This window comes from Neodiprion fabricii, chromosome 5, assembly GCF_021155785.1.
Source record: "Neodiprion fabricii isolate iyNeoFabr1 chromosome 5, iyNeoFabr1.1, whole genome shotgun sequence".
Lineage (NCBI taxonomy): Eukaryota > Metazoa > Arthropoda > Insecta > Hymenoptera > Diprionidae > Neodiprion > Neodiprion fabricii.
The window spans coordinates 16,524,706-16,541,626 of NC_060243.1; the positions used below are offsets into that span (position 1 = coordinate 16,524,706).

The 16,921-nt window shown below is 39.4% G+C and overlaps 1 protein-coding gene and 1 long non-coding RNA gene across 2 annotated transcripts in view; one reads left to right on the forward strand and one right to left on the reverse strand.

The window, feature by feature from the left end:
• Window positions 1–16,921, reverse strand: part of LOC124182706 (UPF0489 protein C5orf22 homolog) — an 801,650-nt gene that overhangs the window by 226,785 nt on the left and 557,944 nt on the right. The gene's annotated exons all lie outside the window — the stretch shown is intronic.
• LOC124182716 lies at window positions 390–5,887 on the forward strand. The gene is made up of 4 exons (XR_006870839.1): window positions 390–946; window positions 4,538–4,643; window positions 5,241–5,298; window positions 5,379–5,887. It is a non-coding gene; the product is annotated as an uncharacterized LOC124182716 (long non-coding RNA).

The window sequence follows — 16,921 nt, forward strand, 5'->3', positions numbered from 1 at the left end:
TAGGTGCAGGTGCATGCGATGATTATCAGATGAATAGTGCGAGTCCCGAGTGGGACGACACCTGCGCAATATACTGTCAATTTGCGGTTCATAAGGATGCATCACGAGTGGTCTTCGATTTATCGCGAGATGCCCACTTTCTCCCTTTCGAAATCTCTCTATTTTCCGCGTTCGCGAGTCGCGACGGTCGTTTATAGGGGTCGCGTTTATCTCGCTTACATAGAACGGTCGTATTTAAGAGGACATGCAGGCCTCCGAAGCGACGGTGCGCGGTGGGAATACACAATACCACATATCCAATCCTATCCGTCCGAGTCCACCTCTACGTGCGCCAACTCGACTAGGTTGTAGCTTCGTTCGGTATATCCGTGGGAACACGTGTCCTCCTCGGCACAACTAATGCAATCAAACGCAGCCCGCACCGCCTACGGCTATCCGACTGTCATCTTTACCCGATTTCACATGGAAACGCCGTCGCGCACTCGGCCGTATAAAGTTTTACCCTGATCGGACGATGCCTAGAATCTTGAGGAGGAGTATTCCTGCTAACTTTTTCAGTGAGGAAGAGCTGGAAAATAAAGTCCGGTCAATCGACGATATTTAACTCCGAACTGTTATGGAAAGTTGAAAATATGCTTTACAAGGTGGTAATTAGTATGTATAACCTCACGAAGTGCGTAATATCCACATGGCACGGTGAAACTTGGCAAATTGAGATTCCAATCGCGGATGCGCAAGTTTCGACGCATTTTCGTGCAGCCTAATCACATCAAGATTCAGCCATCGGATGTGGCTTGTGGAGTTAAGCAGAGGTCGAACATATATGTAGTCAAGAAAAGCTCGGTAAGCTTTTTATTGGTGACTGTGAGATGACTTTTGCAGGTTATGGTTACAACATCATTTTAACTCATCACTTGATGTGGCCGAGTTTCATGACCCGATTTGAGTAAGTAAATTCCTCTGCTTATCCGCGCGATGTGTAGCCATTGATTTCGTGTTGATATTCTCAGTCGAAAGGCGATAAACTTCCGTATTTCACGTGATATCAATTTTCAAAGGTTTGAGAAATTGTCTCCCAAGTGCCACCGATCTACTGTAAAAAAATTTTCTACCACTGTAGGTTTTGTGCGAAAGTGAATAGCTTGTACTCATTTAAATGATTCGCCAAGAAATTTCAGTCTTGGAAAAATAATAATCAAAGAATCGTCATCGTAACTTTTTGACCGGATCAGTTTCGCACAAGTGACGCCGCCAGTTGTCAGAATGCTATTTTAGGTTATGTTGGCACTCGTCATAGAATGCACTGTTTCGGACTGATTTTGTTATCCGAAGAACCTCTTAAAAATACATCTTGTATTATTGTATTTAACAAAGAATGTTTGTTATATATGTACTCCGATAATTCTCATGCATCTTGATAATTGCATACTTTTACGCCATCTATCGACCAGTTTCAAGGAACCAATGAAAAAGCAAAGCGTCGATTGTCCAGACTCTTTTTCATCAGAGACTCCACTCTGACTTATCAAAGCCGGAAAATCAACCTGCAGGCACAGGCTCGAACCTATTCACCAGAAGAACAAGCCGATATATACATGCGAGGATTGATCAATGTTGTTCGAATAACTAATAGGGTTTGTAAATCAATTGGAGCATGTCGATAGGTTCGGGTGATAGGATAGGATCGAGTCTTCGGGATCAGTGGGTTACAATTAGCGAGAGAGCAACAACCCCGTTAATCTGGCAGGTGACTATTGATGATGATCATGTTCGAGCGCCAGTCCGCGGAGCAATGAGATATTGTATTCCGGGCTGGCGGCTACTGCATTGCCATCAATCACGGCCCTGTGTTATTAATGAAGAACCGACCACTCCAATTGGATCGAAGCTCCGTTCGCGTTATGCGATTATCATGTCGCATGGTCTCGAACCGGCAGAGCCGCTCCACGTAACCGATTTATTGTGCAATCTCGATAATATCGCCTGTCAACTGTCCGGCAATCAGGTGTTTCCTTACTTCTATTCCATTTTTGGGTACGATCATGAATTAACCGGGTGCCTGTTATACTTGGCATTGGGTAAAAAGTCTCTTTCATTTGGAAGTACGTTTCATAGAATTTTCTAACATTGCGCGCGTGCGCGGAAAACGTATCCTGAATTCCAAGCTTTACCGATTTGGTTAATGGACACAATGAAATTCTGCAGTGATGTGGCAGGAGTTCCGATTCTACTGGTAATACTCTGTTCGATGATTACCAATTTCGCACGTCGAAGAGACAAACGATCAAAGAAAAAATCTCATCTTGGGTGTAAATTCGTATCCTCAACTTTTTTCTTATGAGAATTTAGCATTGTCTATAAGCTGGGGGTAAGAATATCCACCCAAGTTGAGAGTGTTTTTTAGTGCTGTACGATTTAGCCGGTCAAGAGAGTTAAATTGGATAATTAGCTGAAAGTTATTAACTCGGCTGGCTAAAGTAATTAGCAGGCCAAAAAAGTTAATCGGTTAACGGGTTTAACCGGCCAAAAATATCTAATCAGAACACTTTAATTGGTCAAAGATAAAAATGCATAAAATCAACGAGCAAATTAATTTTTCACCTTTTAGATCCCAATTTCTGAGTGAAATATTACATAAATAGGCGTTTGTTGCTTATAATTACAGAAGTTTTGAGCGAATCCGATTTCAATATTATAATATACTGAACAATAATCTAACTACAGTTTGGAAACAGTACGTATCAAATTATTTGAAAATATGCGAATCTTAGTAAGAGACTTTGAAAAATCAACTCAGACAAGTATCACGATTTGACGGACGTTCATTTTTATTCGTAGCTTAACTGATTATTATTGATTGATCAACTTTTTAGGCACCCCGGTCAATTGGATGAAAATAATTCTGTAAAGTGAATATAATAAAACTTATTCCAGTTTCAAGTTCGAATCTGAAAGATGAAAAATTCGTTTTTTGGTTCATTTTGTATATTTTTTGGTTAAGCCGGATAAAATTAGCTCCTTAGCTAACTTTCGCTGGCTAATTATTTTAGCCAACTAACTTTCAGCTGATTCAGCGCAGTTAACTGTCTTGGCCGGCTAAATCGTACACCACTAGTTTTCTTTCTACGAGGGAAGAATCGAAAAACAGAATGAACGCATAATTTGCATGCAATATAATCAGAGAATCGGTTTTTGTTGATTTCTGCCTGTTTTAGTTAATGCAACTGTACGTACACGATTTATTTCATAAAATGTCTGTACTAGACCAGGGAAACCTGTGATATCGAAAAAGTTTTTGACTAGTTATTCTTCAGCCGAATGCTACTTTTGATCCAATAAGTTTCACTTATTTACCATTAAAAGTGTGAAAGAATCATGAATGATCGATGGTGCAGAATTATAACTGAAGATCTGTGATATTTGACCTTTGTCACCTTATCGTTAGGAGTCGGCAAACTTAATGTATCCCTAAGTCCAGAGTCGTGTAACCGATCTGATGAGGGGAAAAATTGGTGCTATCCTGAAAGCTCGAATACCTGTTGCTGCAAGCTCGGCTAGTCTTCATCAGGGCCGATAAATGTAAAATGTCGCGGGTAGATATGGATCTAACCGGCGCCCACCTCCGCATCATTGAACACGTTAAAGCTGTTTATAGGTCAGATGAAATTCCTGTTCTGGAATAATTTATGAGTTGCATAAGGGGGTCTTTTGCATAGACAGTGTAGCAACATAATTGCAGCAACATGAACTAGCTGGATAAGATATCGCGCGGCCATAAATACCTGTACCTGTTGCATTCGTTATCAGAGAAGCAAATTGTATTCACGTCGGCGAAATGTCAACCACCAAGGAATTCTAAAAGTCTTATCATGTATTATTTTTTTAGACAAATTAGTCGGTTAATAATTCATTTCATTTTCTGATTCACCTGACCAAGTCCCGTTATCACAGATGATCGGAAATAGTTTTGATTTTTCACATTTTTCATCGAAATCAGATCGGAGTGTTTCTTTTGTACAACACCGAACAATTCACACCAAAGTTTATTTAATCAAATAATGTAAATTTGTAGAATGAAGTACGAATATCTTTCGTCGTCGATTGAATTTTTAATGAAATAAACTGATATTTGTTACTACTGGAAAAAATTTTCCATTGCATGTAGCTGATTATTCGAACAGTCGATTCGATTAAAGTGAATCTGTTGGTAAAAAATAATATTTAATAGATCAAGTTACCATTGAAATAATATCATTGGATTCAAGTTTCGACGACTTCAACTCTAGTCGGACCAAATCGGTTGCCGGTTGAATCGAGCAAATATGCTGTTAATTATTACGTCACGTACGTTTAGATTGTGAACTCGATCTGCACATAATTTTCCGCGATATTTTATCTACAACTAGTTCACGGTTCGCTGACCACTACAATTTATCTCTAATGGATAATTGATAAATATATTTTATTGGCGTCATAAAAATAAGTGAAATCAAAAAATAACACCTTATAAATATGTCGAAAATTTTTAGCATTTCAGAGTGGGAAAAAACTAACCTGTATAAAGCTTGAAGTGGCCGTTGGCTAATCCATTCGCCGACAAAGCGTCGTAGTCGTACAAACACATCCATTCCCCGCTCAGTAAGGTAATTATTGTAAACAAATTGTAGTTTATTTGAATGTTTTGGCTGAATGCATGAAAACATATTTTAGAGTTAAATCTGTGGTTTTGTATTATTGTAATTGGCGACGTACATCGGTATTGTTTTTAATTCATGAACATATTATGTGCAACTTTCGATGCGTGAAATGTAAATACACAGATCCATCGATTTTAATGAATCCGAATTGTAAGAAATAGTCCGCAGAAAAGAAATAATATCATACTATATATTACAGTGGTTAAGAAAATCTTTGTGAGAAAGTGTCAAATATTGTTTTGGTACGCTGAATACGATGGATTTGTCTGTATTTTTCCATCACCTTGGAAGTTCAAGATATTTCGATAGGAAAATGGCGGAAAGATTTACGAAAGCACGAATTTTAGTTCCGAAATGAAAAAAATAAAATGAAGAATACTTTTAAAATTAAACTTTGTCCCGTCAGTTTCAAGATATAGTTATTATGAATATAATAAAAGTATCAACGTTGACATTTTTATTCTCACTATCAGGTTAAAGAGGAAAAAAAGAAACGATTCGAAAAGTTACATGTAATAACATTTTTGCAATATTCTTACACAGTTCTATGAGGACGTCCAGTCGGTATAAATTGCTGTATAAACCACAGCCAAGGCAAAAAGTAAACGAGAATAATTGCATCAGTATTATAAATATAGGTACGTCAGTAATGCAATTATATATATGTATATTTTTTCGCAGCATGCCTACGCGAGAATTCATAAAACCTGGTATGTTTTGTTCGCTATTTGTATAACCAGCGTCAACTATCATCAAGCATACGAGTATCTATGCAGTGGGAAGTGTAAAAAAAAAGAAAAAAAAATGTTCATTTCACAACAACAGATATATTTATACATAGATATACCCGTTTCGCATTGCAGGCTGAATTTTTATAGTCGACCAGTCGACTGCATATTATGAATAATAAACAACGTCTAATAACTCGGCAAAGTACCGGTCAGATTAGGAATCGCTGATATGCCCGCATCGCAGGTACGACACATTTTACTGCACAATGGTGTAGCTTGTTTGTTAATTCGTTGCGCAACAGGCTCGCCGAACGCGAGATGATGCAGTGATGATTATTGATCACCGATACGTACAGGCGAATGATGCACATGCCTTCCTTGTATTATGCAGATACGTCTCTACCGCGAATAAATAATGATTGTTTACCCACTGGCACGAACGTCGCGTCTCGCCTTGTTCAGGATACACAAGAGCCTTGTGCCTGCGGAGCGTCGTTCGGTTTGCTCACGAGCAATTAACGACTCCTCTAAACTTTACGAGCGTATTTTTAATTACCGACCCTTTCGGAAAACGGGCGGGAGCCAATTAACACTGTCACCGCTTTCACGTTGTGTTAAGCACGGGGCATTTGTATTACGGTGTGCGCGCACAACACTTACAACGCATGGCAGGCATTATACTAATGACGATCTCTTGGCAAACATGCCGTATAGTCGCTGCGCCATTCGGATGAATGATAAGGCTCTTTTTATTCTTCGACGAGATTTTTACCCTTTGAGTCATACTGGTAAGTATATTCTTACCACTTATTTTTTACAATTTTTTCTGTACTCAGAGAAGTTTGAAAACATATTTCTCTGAGGTTTCTCGCGATTTCTGATAGTATACCAACGAGTTTACAATACTCGAGAGTAATCGTTATTGCTAGAAGAAGATTGATTGAAGAACATTGTGTAAATTGAAGGAACAATTTATTTCCGAGAAAGTTACCCCTCATGTTTTACACAGATTGTAATTTTTAAAGTCACTGATTACGAACTTGAATTCGGATTCAGAAAATTCAAGATGGCGGACGAAAGTTTCAAATTTCATGGAATCCGGAGAAAAAAAACTGTCTTGAAGTTTTCGGGTTCGCTGATTACGAATCTGAAATTATATTTTGAAAATTCAGTATGGCGAATCCAATCAGCGACTCCGAAAACCTCTGCATAGAGTTTTTTGACTGGATTCAATCGAATTAAAAATTTTCGTGCACCGTATTGAATGCGCCATCTTGAATTTCTTAAATGTGATTTCAGATTCGTATTCAGCGGCTCCGAAAACCACTGCATAGAGTTGTGAGACCAGGTTCGATAAAATTTGAAACGTCCGCCATATTGGAACGACCATCTTGAATTTTCAAAATCCGATAACACTTTCGTATTCAGCGACTCCGAAAACTCCTTCGTAGAGTTTTTGGACCGTAATCAATCAAATTCAAAACATCCGCCATATTGGATGCGCCATCTCGAATTTTTCAAATCTTGTTTCAGATTCTTAATCCGCGGCATCGAAAATCACAGAATATTTCTCGTTGAAATATCGGAGTCCTTATAAACGGACACGTACCCTGAGAGTTTACCGTAAAACTCTCTGCTCAACGTCTACGGATAAACAACCGAAACTGCATTTTCAATATCTGAAGACATAAAGTGTAGCGTGGATTGCCTATCTGCCGGCGTTCGAGCGGTGAATTTCACGGAAAACTCTGAAGAGCGTTTTAATTTCATCCCAATAAATCGAAGGAGATGAAGCGAACGGTAAGAATTAATCGCGATTTTGAGACGGTTTCAAACCTCTAATACAAGCAGCTCAATCACGTTTCTTAATAGTCTCCGTGCGACCGTTTGTCGATCTGCTGGAATTTTCATACGTATTATGATTCTTATCAATCAAATGAATCGCGAATCACGTACATGACTGATCCTATAATACATTCGGATCGGCTGGCGTTGAATTTAGATCGCGTCGTTTGATTGTCCCGAGGAATTTATGGTTACACGTGGGTGGATTTTTTATTATACAAATGTAATACCTGCGTACAAAAGCGCGCAAAGGCGAACGAAAAATAATGAATTAACCTGCCGCGCGTGATGCGCGGCGAATGATTCGTTGCTCAAGTGATTCACGAACAGCTCTTATCGCCACCGCGTATAAATCCTAGAAGCAATGCAAAATAGGCACGTTATACCTACGCTTTCTTCAGCTGAGCATACATACTTCTGACTCGCAGCAGACTTTCATCCGCTTATCCGCAATATCCGCAGCCGCTGTACCTGCACTATCCTTTTATCTTTATAATATATACGCCCTGCGGCAAGATCGGATCGAAACGAATAACGTAATCTCGGCACGGCGAATGCACGCGTTTTTAATTCCCTGCACCATCGCATGCCAGGGTCTTCGGGGAAAATTGAGTGCATTTCGTAATCAGAAATCTCACGTGATGATGATGTTTTTTTTATTCTTATTTTTTTTGTTCTCCTCTCGATTGAGGCTCGATGAGTGAAATCGTGTCGAATAAGATACATTCTGATACTTCTGTACAGTTCGATTAAGCTCGACAATTTTTTAAACGCTCGACCGATGACCTCAATTTTAATATTTCATTTTCCCACGTTTTACAATATCCGTAATTGAAATCAGAAGATTTATGGAAATGATCTGAATCATTTTGGAACTGGGTGCGGGTTTGAAAAATGAAAATGCTGAAAATCCTCACACGATTTTCTGTCTCAAAGCTTAGACGCTCAGCGATTACACTAAACCAGTGTGCCTCACTTGTGTTTCTTAATTTACATCAACGAATAGTGAGACGAGAAAATGCTTGGAAATCAACTTTGAGATTTTCAAAAATTGCTTCCCAAAGTCGTTTCTCTAATCTTTCTTAACATTATTCGTCATATTAACACAAAGGATGAAATCACCCGTTTTGCCCCCCCCCCCCCCCCCCCCCCCTTTCTGATCTAGTGATCACCATGGATAAGAGACGGATGAGGACTTTCGTGTGTTACAAAACGAATAAGGTTGCTGCGTCAACCAATATTATTAAAAAAAACAGTCTTGTTTTAAATTTTAAACTGTAAGTACGAATTGCAATTGAAGCATCTTTTCCAAACTTATAACTTCGCTGCCTGTTAGTTCGCTTCATAAGCTGACGAAAGTGTTTATTTTATTCTGTAACGCCAAGATCGTTACAATTTATCAATTACTGGCATATAAAGGAAGAACGGCACAAGCCTTAATTTTTAAGAGGAGGAAAAATGTTCTGTCTCAACTAAAGTAAGGTTACAATACTTGATTTTAGGAAAGGAAATTTTATATCAAAAGACAAGGTTTTCCCTGTAAATTGTAAACCTCGAAGTGAAATCAATTTTCATCGCAAGGACGAAAAGTTAATGAAATCAAGTAGATAAATTTATTGTACGTGCTAATTGTATCAGCGATTATCAAGTAAGACCTTTCGATGATTCAGAAGAATTTGGAGTAATACAAATTTATCGCACCTTCCAATAGTTGAGAAAGCGAGCTTGATTTTGTCCGATCGGCATGATTCGTGACATTTAACGTCGGTCACGCGAGTGTCGAAAACAAGATTTCTGAGTGGGAAAAAAACTAGAACACGCGTAGACTTACCATATTTTCTACGAAATAATTAGTCGAATCTAATCGGAGTGCCGTTATTTCTACAACGATCGAGATTAATCGCCGATGATTACTCTCGACTTCATTAGTCGCGTTGATTCTCAGCCTATCAATTTCTCAACCGTCAATTATTCCCGTAACCGACTCGTTTTTCCTGACTCGACGACGTTGGCTAGTCCCGACGACGGATTCCCGATTACTGCCGGTCGGAGACAATGGCTAATTATCAATGTCGAGTAAGGTTAGACCGTCTAATTGGACAGATCCGGGACTTCAAAGCGCGGTTCGAGAGGCAGCGCGTTGATTTTGGTTGCGTAATTGGTCCCAAGGGGGAAACAAGAGGGACAAAACGGGGGAAAATTAGGTAATAACTGAGATAATAGGAGAGATTTGTGACTATCGTTTGATGATTGGCCATCGCGGCGACAGCCTGTTAAAAGAAAAATCGAGCGCCGTTAATTCTGAACCGGTTAATGTTGCTGGTGTACCTAACATATTCACGTTGTACGAACTCGAGAGCACAGATTATAGCCGATCAAGAACTTTGGTCTCGCTTTAATCGTTCGCTGTGGGGAGAACTTTTTGATAGCTCTCAAAACCAGCACTGTAAGGAGGAAAGGAAATGAAAAATGAAAGGCAGACATACTCTTGGGTAAAAATAAACAGAGCAAAGTTTTGTCGCTTCATCGAACGGATATTTGTTGAGGGTAAAAAAAAAAAAAATACTGAAAGATTGTTTTTCATATCTTTCGGAAAAAGTTGTATTTTACTGATAATGAGAATCATTTGGTCAGATTCTTCACCTGTCAAATGTTTTCCGAATACTTGACACCCAATGTAACCTAGATGTTCAAGTAAATATGATTGTACACTAAGGTGCTCCTTATTTAGGTGAAAAATAAAGTGATACAGTGAGTAAGTGATCATAAAATCCTGTGCTATTCTTACGGTGGAAGAAAAGCCTCCGATGGTCAGCGTATAGAGTTGAAATAAAGATCTGAAAAAATTAGGAAACTGTTTTTGAATTATTTGGATTCGGTTTTGGGGTGGAACGGAAAAACTTCGTCAACGCCCTAAATAAGGACCGCCATACCGTACACTCTGCAATACTTGACCTATAGAATACGAAATTTCCATTTCATAATGGCATTGCTTGAAACAGAAATGAAAAATTGAATGTATCGAACTAGTCGGGTGAAAAGTATTCGAATGATACAAGGCAGTTGAACGAAATGTCCACCGTGTTTCGAAAAGATTCAAAATGTCTAAAACAAGTTTTCAGTATTTTTTTTCTCGCTAACAAACGCCCATTCGGTTGAACGCTGATACATCGATTTTATTGCTTCCGTTCAATTGAGTGTCAATTTTTTTTTTTTTTTTTGATATTGTTAATTTTACGGATTGCGAGACTTCTCCTTGTGAGTTCAAGGAGCAATTGCTTCTTACCTTTTTACATCCAACTTGAACAAGAGAGCTATGATAATAACGAAGGGGATCGAGAAATTTCTAACGGCGATATAACGAACTCACCTGCAGGCGCAACGACACCTGAAACCAGCTCTGAAAACTGATCAAAACTTCCATCTGACGATACGAGCTTCCGATTCTTTACGAGGTCGTTTGAACGATCAAGATCGGACTGGGTTTTGTAAAATACGAAGTTGGTGCCTCGTCACCTGTTTTGAGGTAGATATTTATTTACTTTAAAACACTATCCACATGATCTAGGTTCCCGGATCTACGATTTCCGATCTATCGCCGAAGAATCGAAAAGTTTAAAATGGATGCGTTGTTTGGGTCGATGATTGGGAAAATACTAAAACAGGGCATTTTATAGATCAAACATTTGAGGTGTTGCTGGGCAGATATTCCCAACCAAAAGTGAGTGTCGGTGAAAATATTGAACACTTTGCGATGAAGTGATCAAAATCAATCATAACCAAGTTGATAAAATAATTTGTTTTCAATAATAATAATGCCAAGAAGTTGTTAATAAATTTTTTAAACAAAAATTCGTGTAACGAATATCTATTGAAATTGTTTTAATTTTGTAAAAAATGGTTCATTCATTTTTCTGAATACCTATTAATTTTTTTGGGAAATTTCTGCGGTTTTGAAAAAAGTGGTTTCGAGAATCTTTTCAATTTTGGAAATTGGACAAAAATTCCTGAATTTTTGGATAGGTTTTTACATTTCACTGAAGAAGTTTCAGAGGCATGGAATGAATAGTTTCATAAATAGAGCGTTAGAGATTTTTGGCATACAGATTTATTGAAAATCATCAAAAATTCCAAAAAATTCAGAAGTATTCAGAAAAATCAATGAATCCATTTTATATGAAATTCAAAAAATTTCACTACATATTTTTTACACAAATTTTTGCTCAGATGATTCATTAACAACTTTTTGGCATTTCTGTTTCTCGAAACGAATTATTTTATGAATTTGGTTATGATTGATTTTTTTACAAATTTTTATCTCATCGCAAAGTGTTCAATATTCTCACCCAGACTCACTTTTGGTTGGGAATATCCGTCCAGTAATACCTTAACGGCGAATTACGCGTAAAAATTTATAAGGCACATACATGGACATCAATTCGAAGCACTGAAAGGCGAAAGGACGAAAGTTTACTAGCTGTGAATCATTGATGGTAAATTACGAACAATGAATGATTATCGTCGTGAACTTCGGAAAATAAACACTGAACCCTGAAATTCTGATAATGCTAGACTGAACAAATTGTCATGCAACTTCAACTATTGGACGGTGAATATTTGTGGAAATTGAAGAACTGATCAGGCTGAAATTTAATGAATCATGAATAGCAGATGTGGTGTAATACGTGATTGATGATCCAGTGTCTTGGATACTTGAGGATTTTGATAAAATTTGAATGTTGAGTCGCAGACCCTAAACAGTGATAATCAAATCGTAAGTTTTAAAGACTGAACCACGATCTAATCGACGAACAGTCTCTGGCCTGTTTTCTCGTCGAAGCTACCATTGTTTACTTTACTGGATTTTCATGTGACTTGAATGGCGAATCGTTAATTGTGATTAGTCAAGCTTATACCTCGATGATTGAATATCAGGTATGAAGGAGAAAATGCGAACAGCCAACAGAACGTAACCGTGACTTTAAATCATACCAACCGTGAATCCTGAACTGTTATTAAATATTGGAAATCCCGAGCCATTATCAAGTATTTCTATAATACGCCAAGTATCGCCGGGCCCGCTGGGCCGTAGGAAAAGGGTGATTTTCTCCGGATTTAATTAGACCGACGATGACCATTCCGGCGGATATTTCAGTGTGGTTTTAAAGGACGGCTTAATTTATGCAAGCTAGCTGACGCCGGCACAAAATTACTCGAGCATTAGACTCTATGGAAGCACCTGGCGATCTCGGCTGCCCGCCCGCAGGCTCCTTTCATTGGTTAAATTTTAAAGGCCAGTAGAGTAATTCCTTCGATTATAAATAGGTATTTATATGCGCATGAAAGCACGATGTATAACGTGTACAGGTTTAATGGCCCTGTTTATCAGTGTGCTTTACTGTACACTCGATGTAAATTAACTTAAATTCTCTTCCCGGTATTCCGAAGCGGCGGTCATATAATTAATAATATTTCGTAACGAAACGTTAGCGATGAGAGAAAAACACATGAGCTCACTCCGCGTTGTTGTCCCGCTCATGGGACCGGATCGTAAAGTGTCGAGTATCGTTGAATAAATTTCTACCAAAGTTCTTCTTTTTCTCATCATTCTCCGTTTATTCTTTTATTTTCACCGAGCGAGCATAGACGCCTTCTTCCATTACCATAATATCCGTGACTTATCATCGTGCGGGCAAGTTCCGTGCCCTTACAGCTATTTCAAAAGTCCCGGTACTCCACGGATTTCGAACGGAATCCCAAACCCTCCTTCGGCGTTCATTATCAAATCGGGGCTGCATCGTGCCGTTGGATTTTAGGCGGGAGATCAACCGGCACTGCGTCTCGGATCCTGAGCCATTGCGTGAGCTGCGGCGAACGGCAAGCCAGGTCAGTGTTGTGGCAGCTGTGCCAAGGAACCGTCGTCTCCTGCACTCCGGCGCGTGGATTCCGCCTTGGTATGGAGCGCCCGTCAGGACGGAGGTGAGTGATCCACGAAACAATATTCATTCCAATAACGCGAAGGAAAACGAGAGAGAGATAGAGAGAATAAGACGAACACAGTGTACATGTACAACGGTGAGAAGTTCCTAGTTAAACACTGTTCCGCAGAACGGTGAATAGGAATCCAGATCTCTATACCTGCGTGAGAAAAACTTGTACAATACCGAAGACACATGCAGTTCAAACACGACCACCTGTCGGACAGTGCTCGGGTCCAGCCGTGAAGCCGCCTAAGAGTTCCTAATCGTCGATTGGTCAAGGCGTGAACCGTCCGACGGATTTTTCGGTGCCGTTTTTCCGTGTTTACACTTTCAATTAGAAAGGAGGTGCCACCTGTTTACCGCAACACGTTTTTGGCTGGGGGGCTTCCTGCCGCAGTGTCCGACTGGCCGTGTCCGTTGAACGGAACCAGAGCCGTTAGTTTCTCGAGGATCATGTGTAAAAAAACAGATGCTGCTGCAGTTGCGACATTGAAGGATTGTCAAACTTTTGCCGTACGAACTAAAGAGCTAAGGAAACTAGTACAATCAATGTCACTAATCTATCGAGTCAGAATACACTAAAGTCGTTATCGTGTCGAAGCAATTGCGGTATGCCTACCAACTTGAATCGTACCATATGTCGTTTGCAAAATGTAACGAACACAGCAACAGTTTCTTTTTCATGTCACTGTTGCATCAGTCTGTTGTGAATAAGCAACTGAAATTTTGTAAGTCGTACTATTGGATTTGTCTGTCTCTTCAACACTGATGCTACTACCAATTTTCTAAACACACATCATTGTTTACCACAAAATATAGCAAGAATAGCAATGGTCGTTAGTCGAGACTGGTTCCGTTCTTGGAAGAAACGAATCGCGTTACGGTTGCATCAATTTCTCACAAAATTATACCCAATAACACGTCAACTCCTCAGCAACGATACAACGATGTCACAGTTCCATGTTGCTGTACCTGTCACAACAGTTTATACCTCTGACGGTAGCAGATGAAAATACGACAATACGATTGGAGTCTGAGACAACACTCTCTTTTCCGTGCTTGTACCGCGCTACGTTTTTTCTCCGCACATCAGCGTGGCACACGCTCGCTCACGCATGTACGTGTGACCGTCTGGAGGATACCTGTTCCTACCTGGACGACTCCCGCCCAACCCTAGCCCTTCCGATCTAGCCGGTCTACCTGCGTCCAGACTCCAGGTATTCGGATAGCCGTGATCTTGGGGGCGTAGAATTACGTCTGAGGGATAACTGCGAGGGGCGGGTTGGGATCACTGATCTACCGCTCCCTTATTTCCGTCCACCGAGCAGGTGCCAGGCTTTTCGAAGGTTCGGTAAGGGAACCGAATCTCGAGGTGGCTAATCCTCCGGAGGCGATAGTGATACTTGACTTTGCGGGAAGCACTCTTGTTTACTTTGTTTAATCACCTTGGTGCCACAACAGGGATGTTATCCTTGAACTTGCCAACTGCAAATAGACTGTTACGAAGAGTATCCAGGTAGACTTACCACTTCTGGTCTGCACTGTACCGTTAGTGGGAACCTTCACAATAGTCTGTAATTCATAATTTAACTTTCAGTCTCTTCAATGTATACGCAATTCGTGGCCGAAATCCGACATTGAGCACATTTTTAAAAGCGGTTTCAATACTTGGTACGCTTCATTGTTTGAACGTTGGTGTTTACGCAGATCAAAGGATTTCTGTACCGCTTACGGACATAACCTCTGATAACACGTAATGAATATAAACACAACTGGTACTAAGGTGACCGAAACCAGTACATCTACGCTAGAGTGGTTCCCCGGCCCTGTATTCAAATATTTCGAAAGTCAACATTTTTGGATTTTTTGGGCGATTGAACTGAAATATTTGTACACTTTTTTGGTGCCGAGGACTTCCGCTTTCGCCTGGTTTAATGTCGGTCGTTGTTTCAAATAAAAGCCCTTAAAATATTTTGTAAGAAATTTGGTGGGAACGTTTGCATTTAGCTATAGATAGTAACAGCAGCCAGGGAGCAACAAACGAACCTAAGCCAAATTTATCCAAAAATTTTCATGATCTTGTTGCACTTAATTGTTGCATATAGTTCTATTGGAATTGTTTTTCGTGAGTTATTTGTTTTACAAGAACATTATATTGTTTGAATTATCTGAATACTGGAGTTTGGATACTTGATTCTTGCAGAGTGTGAAACTTTCTCAAACTTAATGTAATCTTACGGAAAGAAATCAGAGGAAATTATATAAAATTTAGAGGACCGAATGACCTTCGCTGAGTTGCTGACGTTGAATTGCAGTTCTCTACAAAGTACTTTTCACTGGGTTGTGATTAGCAATCTATTCCCGGACGTTCAATAAATTTATTCAAATCATCGTGGTATTTATCGGAGTTACAAAAATTCACTATCGAATGAGGGCAATTGCGAATAACCTGACCTAACCTGATTGAGGTATGGGTAATACTATGCTTTTTCTATTCAGAGAAAACACTTAAAATCCTACCAACCTCAAATTAATGATTAATTTTTTTTTATTAGGTAGGTATTGTGTGTAAGACTGTTATAACTTGTCTTTTCGCGCTGAAAAATGTTACATTCAGCTCGGGACGATGACTACTGTACAGAATGCGGAAAGCGTGGAAGTTTCGTGAAATGTTTTTCAACAAAAATGTAGATAGCTTATGCAAAATTGACATTGTTGGTAAAACCAGCCTTGGAATAAGCTGTCGTATTTAAAACTATTGTTCCAACATTCACCATAAAAATCGAAAAGCAGGAATCTCATCAAATCGACTATCAAGATCGGATTAAGACGGAATTTTTCTGTGAATATTTGTATAAAAACTTTACGTCAAACAAAAGGAATTCGCACGTTCACGCGAACCCAGATGTGCTCACAAAAAAAAAATGCCATACCTTGGAATCATAGATTCTACTGAAACTTCTTGGGGTGTTTCTCTGGCCCAAAATATGGAGCTCCTGATTTGTACTTTCATCTGATGGGGCCTTCTTTTGTCCAATTTACAGTAAATCATGCCTTACAAAATGGATAACTGCTTTGTTTCTGCTCTGAAATAATAAAGATCATATCATCAACACTTCCTCAGGGAATAACGAAAGTTAATGCTCAAGGCTAAAATAAGCCAGAAGTTTTATCTTTCACGGTATATCATATCATATGACAACAAACTGCTGATTCTATCAATTGTACCCGGAATGAACTGACGCTTGATCAGATACCTGATAGACATATCTACAGAAAAAAAAAACTTCTCGGTTTCTAAAAAACGGTTGTGTTTCAATACATGAATATATTTAATGATTTCCGTCTCGATTTGAGTTGATGAATTTGTGCTTCGGGCGAGAAAATTTTCCAACAGCTTTTCACATCCGAGCAGACTTTTTTCCCGGGTGTACCTTCTCGTCAATCTTCGATATGTCGAGGCCTCTCGAAGGCTGTGCATAATTGTCAATATAGCGAGAGTCTTTTTCCTCCATTAGGTTGATTGGCGTGTTTATCTATTTAAATGAAATCAATTACTCGCCGTAATCCTGCCGTCGTTGTAAAGCACGCGTCATCGTGCTCACGTCACTTAAGGCCGCCGCGGGGGTTCCGCAGATCGGGTTGCAGGGGTGGTGAAATTCCGCAG